We start from the raw sequence: 8975 nt of genomic DNA on the forward strand, positions 1-8975 counted from the left end.
GAATATTAGAAATTATGCATTAAAAATTCCTTATGACCGAGAAAAAGGTCGAACAATTTTATAAACCTTAATCCTCTGTAATTATCATTTTTTCTAAAAGTTCATTGTTTCAAATATTGAACCCAATTTTTTATTACATATCTTAAACTTTTGGCAGATATCTTACGGCTCATACAACCTTAATCAAGCATGTTAATCGAGCATTGAAAACCAGAAGGGATCGATGTATCGGGTCTTCTCCTCCATGAAAGAAACTAACGCACTAAAAAATCGAGAATTATTGTTTCAAGCTATACATACTTGTCTTTGATTTTCTCTTACGTGTGTCATAACTGACCTATTGTTCTCATTGTAATCCAAAATTATTAAAATGATGTTTAGTAATTATAACTGTCAAAACTGAATGAAAATGAGAGATGCTGTCGATTACACGTGTATACGGTTTTCCATATCCGTATGCGCATCGCAATGTGGGAAAACCTCTTAACCGCGAAACGCCTATTACACAACCCGTGTTACCAGTCCGTATACTTTTCCTGCTTGTAACAAGAACACGTAGCATCGGCTCTGAAAAGAAAGGAAGTGCATTTCCGTAAATTTCCACCATTACGCGGGAACATTAAGCCGGATAGCACGAAGTTCCTTCGAGATAACTGTAAGTATCGGCGCGAGAGAGGGAAGCTCTTGGCGTCCATGAGCTATACTTTGTACTCGCGCTCGCGGCGATGTTAATTATAGTTTAGGAGTTTCGCGCCTATTTAACCGGCGCGACAGCAAAAACGCGTAATGTCTTACGAACTTTGATTGCCTGCGCTAGTACAATTTTCGTAAAAAAGCGTAAGAACTACCATGCCGCTCGAGAGAAAACTTAAAGTAAGCTCACTAATTATTATATTTCCAACTGGTCAATGTAGATAAGCCTACAAAGGTTGTGCAACACAGCCTGCTTCAAAAGATGTACATATAGCTACTCTATTTTTTTGTTATATCATTTTTTATTGACCTAAAACAGCTAATTAATTTTCGCTCTACATTCTACTGATTATAAATGTTGCTTAATATTAAGTATTTTTGTTTAAAACTAAGTGTATCTTTTATTTCTCGAAATTATGTATAAAATTATTCATTCAGCAGTCCATAATCGATTATAACATATTGTATTATTAAAGATGCTGTGTTAAATTTATCGATATTGTAAAAGGAACAATGTAACTATAATTGCCTAATGTAACTTCATATCCATATTTTCAAGAGACCTTGAATTTTACATAAACCGTTGGTAAATTATTCGAGGAAATTATCACATCCGTCGTTCAAAAACCGATAGGAAGTTTGCCTTAGTCACTGTTTGCGCAGCTACGTTCAGTTATACGCAAAATTGAGATTCACAGCTGGCCGGCGCGGCGCGGCGTCGACTTTTCGCGTGACTCTGGACGTTTTGCATTTCGATTACACCTGCTCGCGAGCGGAGCGCGCCTTTATTGCGGAATTTTACGTGCGGAACACGAGCCGGAATGACAAAAATAGCGAACGGCGTGTCGCGCTCGGAAAAGTTTCGCGACGGTCGCGACAACGGCGTGACGGTTCTCTCTGGACTCTCTGGACGCGTCGCGTCGTCGCCGTCTGCTCCCGTTGCCAAATGTTTTTACGCTTTGGCTGCCTGTCCAGCCCAAAACGTATCCTTTGGAGAAAAACTCTGCCGGTTTTACCCGCATTCGGCGCTGTCGCCATGTCTCTTCTTCTCTTTCTTTTTTTATCTACCAACACGAAACGTTTTCGGATTTACTTACCGTGATTAGCCTTTTCTAGGTTAAACGAGTAGGTGAATTTTACTTAAGAATGTCAACAATTTAACGGTTGCTGGATGGTGTACAGTTTTATAAAGAATATTGATAAATAATACTCAATAATTTCTCAGTACTTTAATAAATACTTAGAGTCAGAACACATTTAAAATAAATTATATGTTGTACATTAATTATAAGTTATATCATACAAATCCATGTATTATTAAGATTGAAATTAATAAAATGGAAAATATTTATACAGCTTAATTAAGATATTTAAATACTAATTTTATTCTAACTTTGATTGGGATTCGATGACCAATTAGGATTATATTAAATTTTTGCTATAATAATTATATTGATCTCTTCGAAAATTGAATGATTACGATTATACAATTTTCACATAGCGTGATAGTGCAAATAAGGAGAAATGGAGTTGTATCTATAGAATTACTATTGAAATAAACTTCAATTTTCTCTTGAAATAGCATTTATATGAATATGGACTGTTCCCAATGTTCCGTAGGCGACTAAAATTCGAACCAGTCAAAGAAATTTCAATAATTCTGTTTGTGAATCGTAGTAGATAGATTTTCTCTTGTAACACTGTGCTTTTGATGTCGACTCACTTCTGACGTGAAAACACTTGAACGCGTTTTACTGCAGAATAGCAAAGCGCTCGAACGTCTCGAGCGATCGAAGACGCGAACGTTCTACTTATGCACGTCAAAATGTGTAACATTTTCTTATTCACTTTCTGCTGTTATTTCTGGTAATACATAACAATCTTTATAGTGTTAACATAATAGAAAATGTGACCAATGTTCGTTTACAGACAATTTTATTCTATCTATTTGACAATACATTATATTTAATAACATTTCTGCAACTAACAGCATACGTGCATCGTTGCATTAACTTCTCATTTCATCAGTATCGCAGAGTATATTGACTGGAGATGATAATAAATTGGAATTAGCATAATTACGAACATTATAATAAACGTGTGTGTTCTAAAGCCTTCAATGTTCTAAAAGTAATCGATTGGACATCACGATATATTTGTTAAGCATTTTGAGACTTTTCCATCTTGGTCCTTGGAGGGAAACGACAACGCGTAAAATGATCCATCACTTCCGCAAACTTAGCGCTATTTGACGCGCGACGGGCGGAAAAAAGACGGTAAAAAGTAGGAAAGGTTGGGGGCGAGAAGGAGACGTGAAGGGTGTCAAAGGAGTCTCTTAGCGTGGCTCCCATTTAAATAAAGCGCATATTTTTCCTAGAAGAACGTCAAACGTAATACCGATTTTTCTCGGTTCGTTTTTCTTCGACGATTCTTATCGCGAACAAACGATTCGACAGGATTTTTCTTTCGTCTGTGCGCCCACCGTTCTGCTAGTGGGCAAACACAAACAGGCTTATACGCAGTCTAAATGGAAAGCTTGCTCATTTCCGTGGAAATGAATACGTAGAGTTCTATCAGTGAAAATACCGAGTTCCATATTGATATTTTCTACGTTTGCCATTTTCTGTAAATATCTTCCTTGTTTTCTTCTCGGAACATCAGAATTTTCATTTTACCAATTCTTGGATTCATTGCTATAAAATATTCTGAAGTAATGACGCAGTATTATATTATATTGCAATTATTCAATATTTATTATTCACCTTTCTATACTATGTCACAAGATTGTATGTTATGTAACTTGAACGTCACGTAACTTTAGGAATTAATCGGGTATGCTATAGCGTTTTCCGTTGGGATTTAACGTCAATATTTTCTTCTGTTTTTTGCAACCTGTTCCTGTACCTTGCACAAGGATTACGATAATCACACGTTCGACAACGGACAGCTGTTTTTTTGGGACAAATCGTAAAATGTTTCTTGGTCCGCAATCAAGCGAGATAAGGTAGATACACTGCCGGCTATAAATATTAAACCTGCTATGTTAAGTTATCGTGAGATAGTCGTTAAAAATGATCTTATGTGCATTTTATTTAAATATATAAATTTATTTTTATATTAATTATTGTATCGCCCATTTTGTGAAATCTTGTTTCGCTTACTGTATTAATTATTGTATCCACCATTGTATGAAACATTACAATAAGGAATACAACAATTATTATACATGTAAAATATTATTAATTAAAATTAAATTTTATTTTGAACATGTACATACATATTGTATATCATGTAAGCAGACTCTTTCTGGAACTGTTTCGTTTGGGGTGTGTATATGTGCTATGTGTATGTGTGAGAAAATCGCTGTACGACTACTGCGTATTTATTTCGCTCCGACGGTTGCACCGACTCGAGTCTCGATTTTTACACCTGACAAAAGCAGATTGCAATGACATGAGCAAATTGTATCGCTCTCGATAATGTTATTAGTAAAGAAACCGCGCAGAATAATAAATTATTGTCATCTAAATAGAATCTACCTACTGACTTTCTTACAAAAACCCATTGATCTTAATAATTTATAATTTTGATATTCCACTTCATATAAAGTGTCGTAGTACTTCTGGCCGACAGTGTACCTGAGAAACAAGTTCCTGGGACACCGGTCACGCGCGATTCGGCTTTTATTGGAGAAAAAAGAGGAGCGTTTTCTTTTTTCGGAGGCAACACAGTGACTTATTGCGCGACCCGACCCGAAAGTCCTCTCTAATCGCCGTGGCGAGCGTCTAACTCGGTGTCCGTGCCCGAGTTTTCTCGTTTCTCTTGCTTACCCTACATCCGATAGTCCGCCTCCTACGATTTTTCAACAAGCCAAATGCGATTTTCTCGCTTCTTGGTTTGTTCGACTTACGGTAATCCAGCCTTTTAATTAGAAAGCAAAAATATCGCCGTTCGGCTAGTTTTTATTTATAGAAATGCTTATCTTGGCAATTAATTATTTTGATTAGACACATTATTAGATGATAATGAATAATCAGTACAAAAAATGAGGGCAACTTATGCAAATCAGAGTGAAAATCTTGGCGTCTGGTGATAAACGTTTTATAATTGAATCGTTCACATTTTAAACTAACATAAGATTAGGTTGGATCACGTTTCTTTCACACAGTATTTTAATAAGAAGAACATGAGAAGGATTTTAGATATTTCAAGGAGATACAGAGGAGAGATAAGAGCAAATATGTAAAGAAGTAATGCAAAAATAATGCCACTAAAATGTTAAATATTAGTGAAATAAATCTTGCGTTTAGACTGATTCTAATGGAACTTCTAATAAAATATGATCTAACTTAAAATTGATTACTAATATTCACATTTAATTACGATGTATTCGACATAATTTAATTTACTAACATAAATGGAAACTACAGATTTGGAATTAAAAGTTATTCAATTATAGAAAGCGCAGTTCACTAATTAACAGAATTTAAAACAGGGCTTAGCACATGGTAGAGAAACTTCAGATTCAATCAATGACAGTTTGCGTCAAAATAGGAATTCTTTGAATTTCTTAACTGAGATCGAACAAGATTGGAGGTATAGAGACCGGAATCTCAAGTCAATGGGATCCAACCGAGGGCCGAATGAGTAATTAATCTCTACTGATCCTCCTATCTGCATAAGCCCAGATTACCGACTACCTGGCGAACGAGACATCGATGAAGCTTAGTTAGACTAAGCTACTAAATAGAAACAAGACTGTGCTTACACGCCCATATTTTCAAAGTGCACATATTACGAGATTATATAATCTGTTATGATTTACATACCTGAAGCCATTAATGATAAGATTAAATTCAAGAAAATTCTCTTTTCAATGTTTAGCTACATGAACAAATAGATACTAGAATGAACGTATGTGAGATACGCTAGTGCACATATTTACCATTGCATAAGATTTATCAGTCTATAGTGTCAACGTTGCGTATCTCATTAGTAAATTGGAGATACATGGAATATATGTTCTATTCCAGAATTCATGAATATCATCGATTTAATTTATAAAATTTCCACGTGATGTAGTGCACATAACTTAAAAGAGTACATAAAATAATTAATTTAGATCATGCTTTAAGAAAATTGCTTAAAAAATGTGATGTTGCATAAATACCCGCAGTTTAATAGTCGATGACAGTATTTGATTTGCGTTTTAAGCCGTTTGGTTCGTATCTCGCGCGCTTTCAGCGTGTGAACAGACTAGCAATAAATCGAGGCCGAAGTATAAAGCGATCTCTCTTAGCGAGCGGGTATGATCAACGCACTCGACCGGAGATTAATAATGGATATCAGCCGAATGCGAACCCTAATTCAATCTGAACGTGAATGACGGTCTCGCTCTTAACATCACGAGGCGACTGATTCCATATCGAGTGTCAACGTTATTCTCGTTATTGGCAATCCGATGCTCTTGGATGATGTCTCGTCGCTTAAGTTTGATAATCCTCTCAGTCTCTGTCTCTCGATTCTCAATCGATTGTTTCTCATGTGTTTTGAAACTCAAGTTTGTGAACACGTACAGATTGCCAATATTGATGTGAAAGGGAAAATTTGTTGACTCTAACTTACAAAATTACTGTTCAAAATTGTATAACAATACCCACATAGAATTTACTTTGTGAATTCCAGTTCGGATATTTTCATTTTATCAACGCTTCTATGCAAAAAATTGACATTTTTCTCTTCCCTGTGGAAAGCAAAAGCGAAAACCATTTTCGTGATGCGTTCATGCGAAAGTATTCTACGAAATTAAATTCCACGGAGAACAATAGATGTTAGACGATTAAAAGACCGGCGAATCTTTACGCGCAGCTAAATTCCAGCACGCAACGATGCGGCGGCGGGACGCTGACTGGAAATGGCAAATTAAAATTTTGCCCACAGAACCACGTTGTGTCCGATGGTTCGCGGTGCGGTCGCAATTTCACGCATCGCGGGGCAAGTTCGACGCACGGCCGTGGAATCATTTACGAACTTGACAAATTAATACCGCGTTCGTATATGTGCGTGCGTGTTGTCAAAGTCGCATTTGTAGCGCGAAATTCTTCTAACGAGACTCTCAAAGATGAATTAATAAAATACAAGATTGCATAGAATTTCTGAAGCTGACATTGTATAGAATGTCTAAACAGGTAATATACATATAGAATACCTGGCATTGCTTCGGCAAAGTGTGAATTATCCGGTTTATTCTGATATTCTACACTTTCCCAGGTACGATTTGGTTAAAACAGGTCCATATATCTCGGATGATTTATGTTTTTTAAGAACATAGTGCAATTAATCTGCCTTTATTGTTATCGGCATTCTACGTATGCATTCTATCTATTCTACTATAATGTACCTAGGAAACGTGTGAAATGTTAATCACTTCATACTCAAAAACACCGGACACTTTACATATTGCCTAGGCATTCTACATATACAATGAGTGCTTTTCATATATTGCCAGTTACATAATATAAAATTTACCAGCGTAAATTGTCGACATTATGTATTTCATGAGTAAATTATAATTAAACATGGTGTTTACTCATCTCGAATGAATTTAAGCTTGAAATATGCTGTCAAGGATACCTCATTTATGCACCAAAAAATGTGACGAATATTCCAAAACTACAATCATGGACTATCTCAATTAATGAAGAAGTATAATATTTTTACATCATGCTCTAGTCCACGTTTTAAACGCAGTGTTCTAATTGTTTTGTTGAGAAGAAAATCTATGAATGCATTTGCAATTGCAGATAGGAAGAGAAAAAGAAGAATTCCGTTGGCAATCAGATGTAACGATGACAAACCTTTGTGCGCGGTTTAGGAAAGATTTGATTGGGACACCGTGGAAACGCGCGAGGCAAGGCTAGCGCTGCCGTACCGAGTAAACGAACCGGCGCAACGGCAAAATCATTGAATATTCACATAAACAGATGAACCGAACGGATCCCAGTACCCGGTGAATATTCAAAACGTTCGCGGCGCGCGGTAAAAGTTATTCCGGCCCGTAGAAAGCGTCGTATACCTTGGGGATCGTCGTCGACCAAGATACTGATCCACGGCATCATTGATTGACTGATGAATTTGAGATGAGTTCGAACCATGCGTAACAGAATATGTAAATAATAGATCGAGGAAACAGTGTTTTTACGAACTAATTGAAACGCATTTCCATTGAAGGATAATTTACGTATCATTCATTTCTGCCGTTGACGCAACTGTTGCGTCATTCAATATTGCCGTACGCCATACGCAGTATGTAATCAAAAGCGCACAGGCTGCATTATTTTAGTAAGTAAAAACATATTATTGTATACATTTATACTATGAACTATATAAAATATTCCATATTTTTTTATGTCAATAAATCTAAACAGAGATTTCGTGGAAATATGATTAAAATCATTTGAAGGTGTAAAATAATTTAAAGTTTGGGATAGAAATACAAACTACAGACATTATGTATGACTTTCTATTACGAAGTGAGTGCACACTTTTCATGTATCTTGCCTAACAACGGCACGTTCAATATTTGACTTTACCGAATTCACTTTTACCGTGGCTGAAAAGTCGTACTATGTATGAAGGTAAGTATTTAATCCTCTTATGTGGGATGTAACGCCTCGATTAAAGGGCTAATTGAACATCGTGGGAATTCGCAGCGTGAAAGCAAGTATTGTACTTTTGGATGGTTAAACACAATTTCATTATGAATTTATCCATTCTATTGGAAAATGGGTTTCAAAATGTTATCTCTTAAAAAGACCGACTAACACATAAAATAACACAACGAGTTACCAATTATAAAAAGCACAAAACAAAATATCGTCAACGAGATCAGGAAGAAAATCTGATTAAAAATATCACAGTTGAATTATATCAAACTATTAAATGCAAATAAAATCGTAGACTTAAATAAACGAGAAAATGGAAAAGAACTATGAATTAATTTGTATACCTACTAAAAAAACTAAGAATTTTAGTATCTAACCTGCAACGCCTTAAGCACTAAATTGTAGCAGTTCCTTAAAAGAACATGTGTTGGAACAAAAGGAACGATACTTTCTTTGTTAACCGAGCGTGATCGATGTCGATAAGGGTAGAAAAACTAGTAGAGAGGAAGAAGTAGAATGCGAGAGAGAGAGAGAGAGAGAATCGCGTTGGATGTTCGGAGCAAACACCTTAAGGGCATTTCGCCATTGGCAACGGTCGGATTAGGGTGTTCGGGCCTA

At 36.0% G+C, this 8975-nt stretch overlaps 1 long non-coding RNA gene across 1 annotated transcript; it reads left to right on the forward strand.

Annotated features, from left to right (window-relative positions):
- The first annotated feature begins 405 nt into the window (after window positions 1-405).
- Window positions 406-8975, forward strand: LOC113463915 (uncharacterized). Its single transcript, XR_003388759.1, has 4 exons — window positions 406-873; window positions 7497-8034; window positions 8121-8330; window positions 8406-8975. It is a non-coding gene; the product is annotated as an uncharacterized LOC113463915 (long non-coding RNA).

Source organism: Ceratina calcarata, unplaced genomic scaffold, assembly GCF_001652005.2.
Source record: "Ceratina calcarata isolate Rehan_Ccalc_2016 unplaced genomic scaffold, ASM165200v1 scaffold189, whole genome shotgun sequence".
Classification (NCBI taxonomy): Eukaryota; Metazoa; Arthropoda; class Insecta; order Hymenoptera; family Apidae; genus Ceratina; species Ceratina calcarata.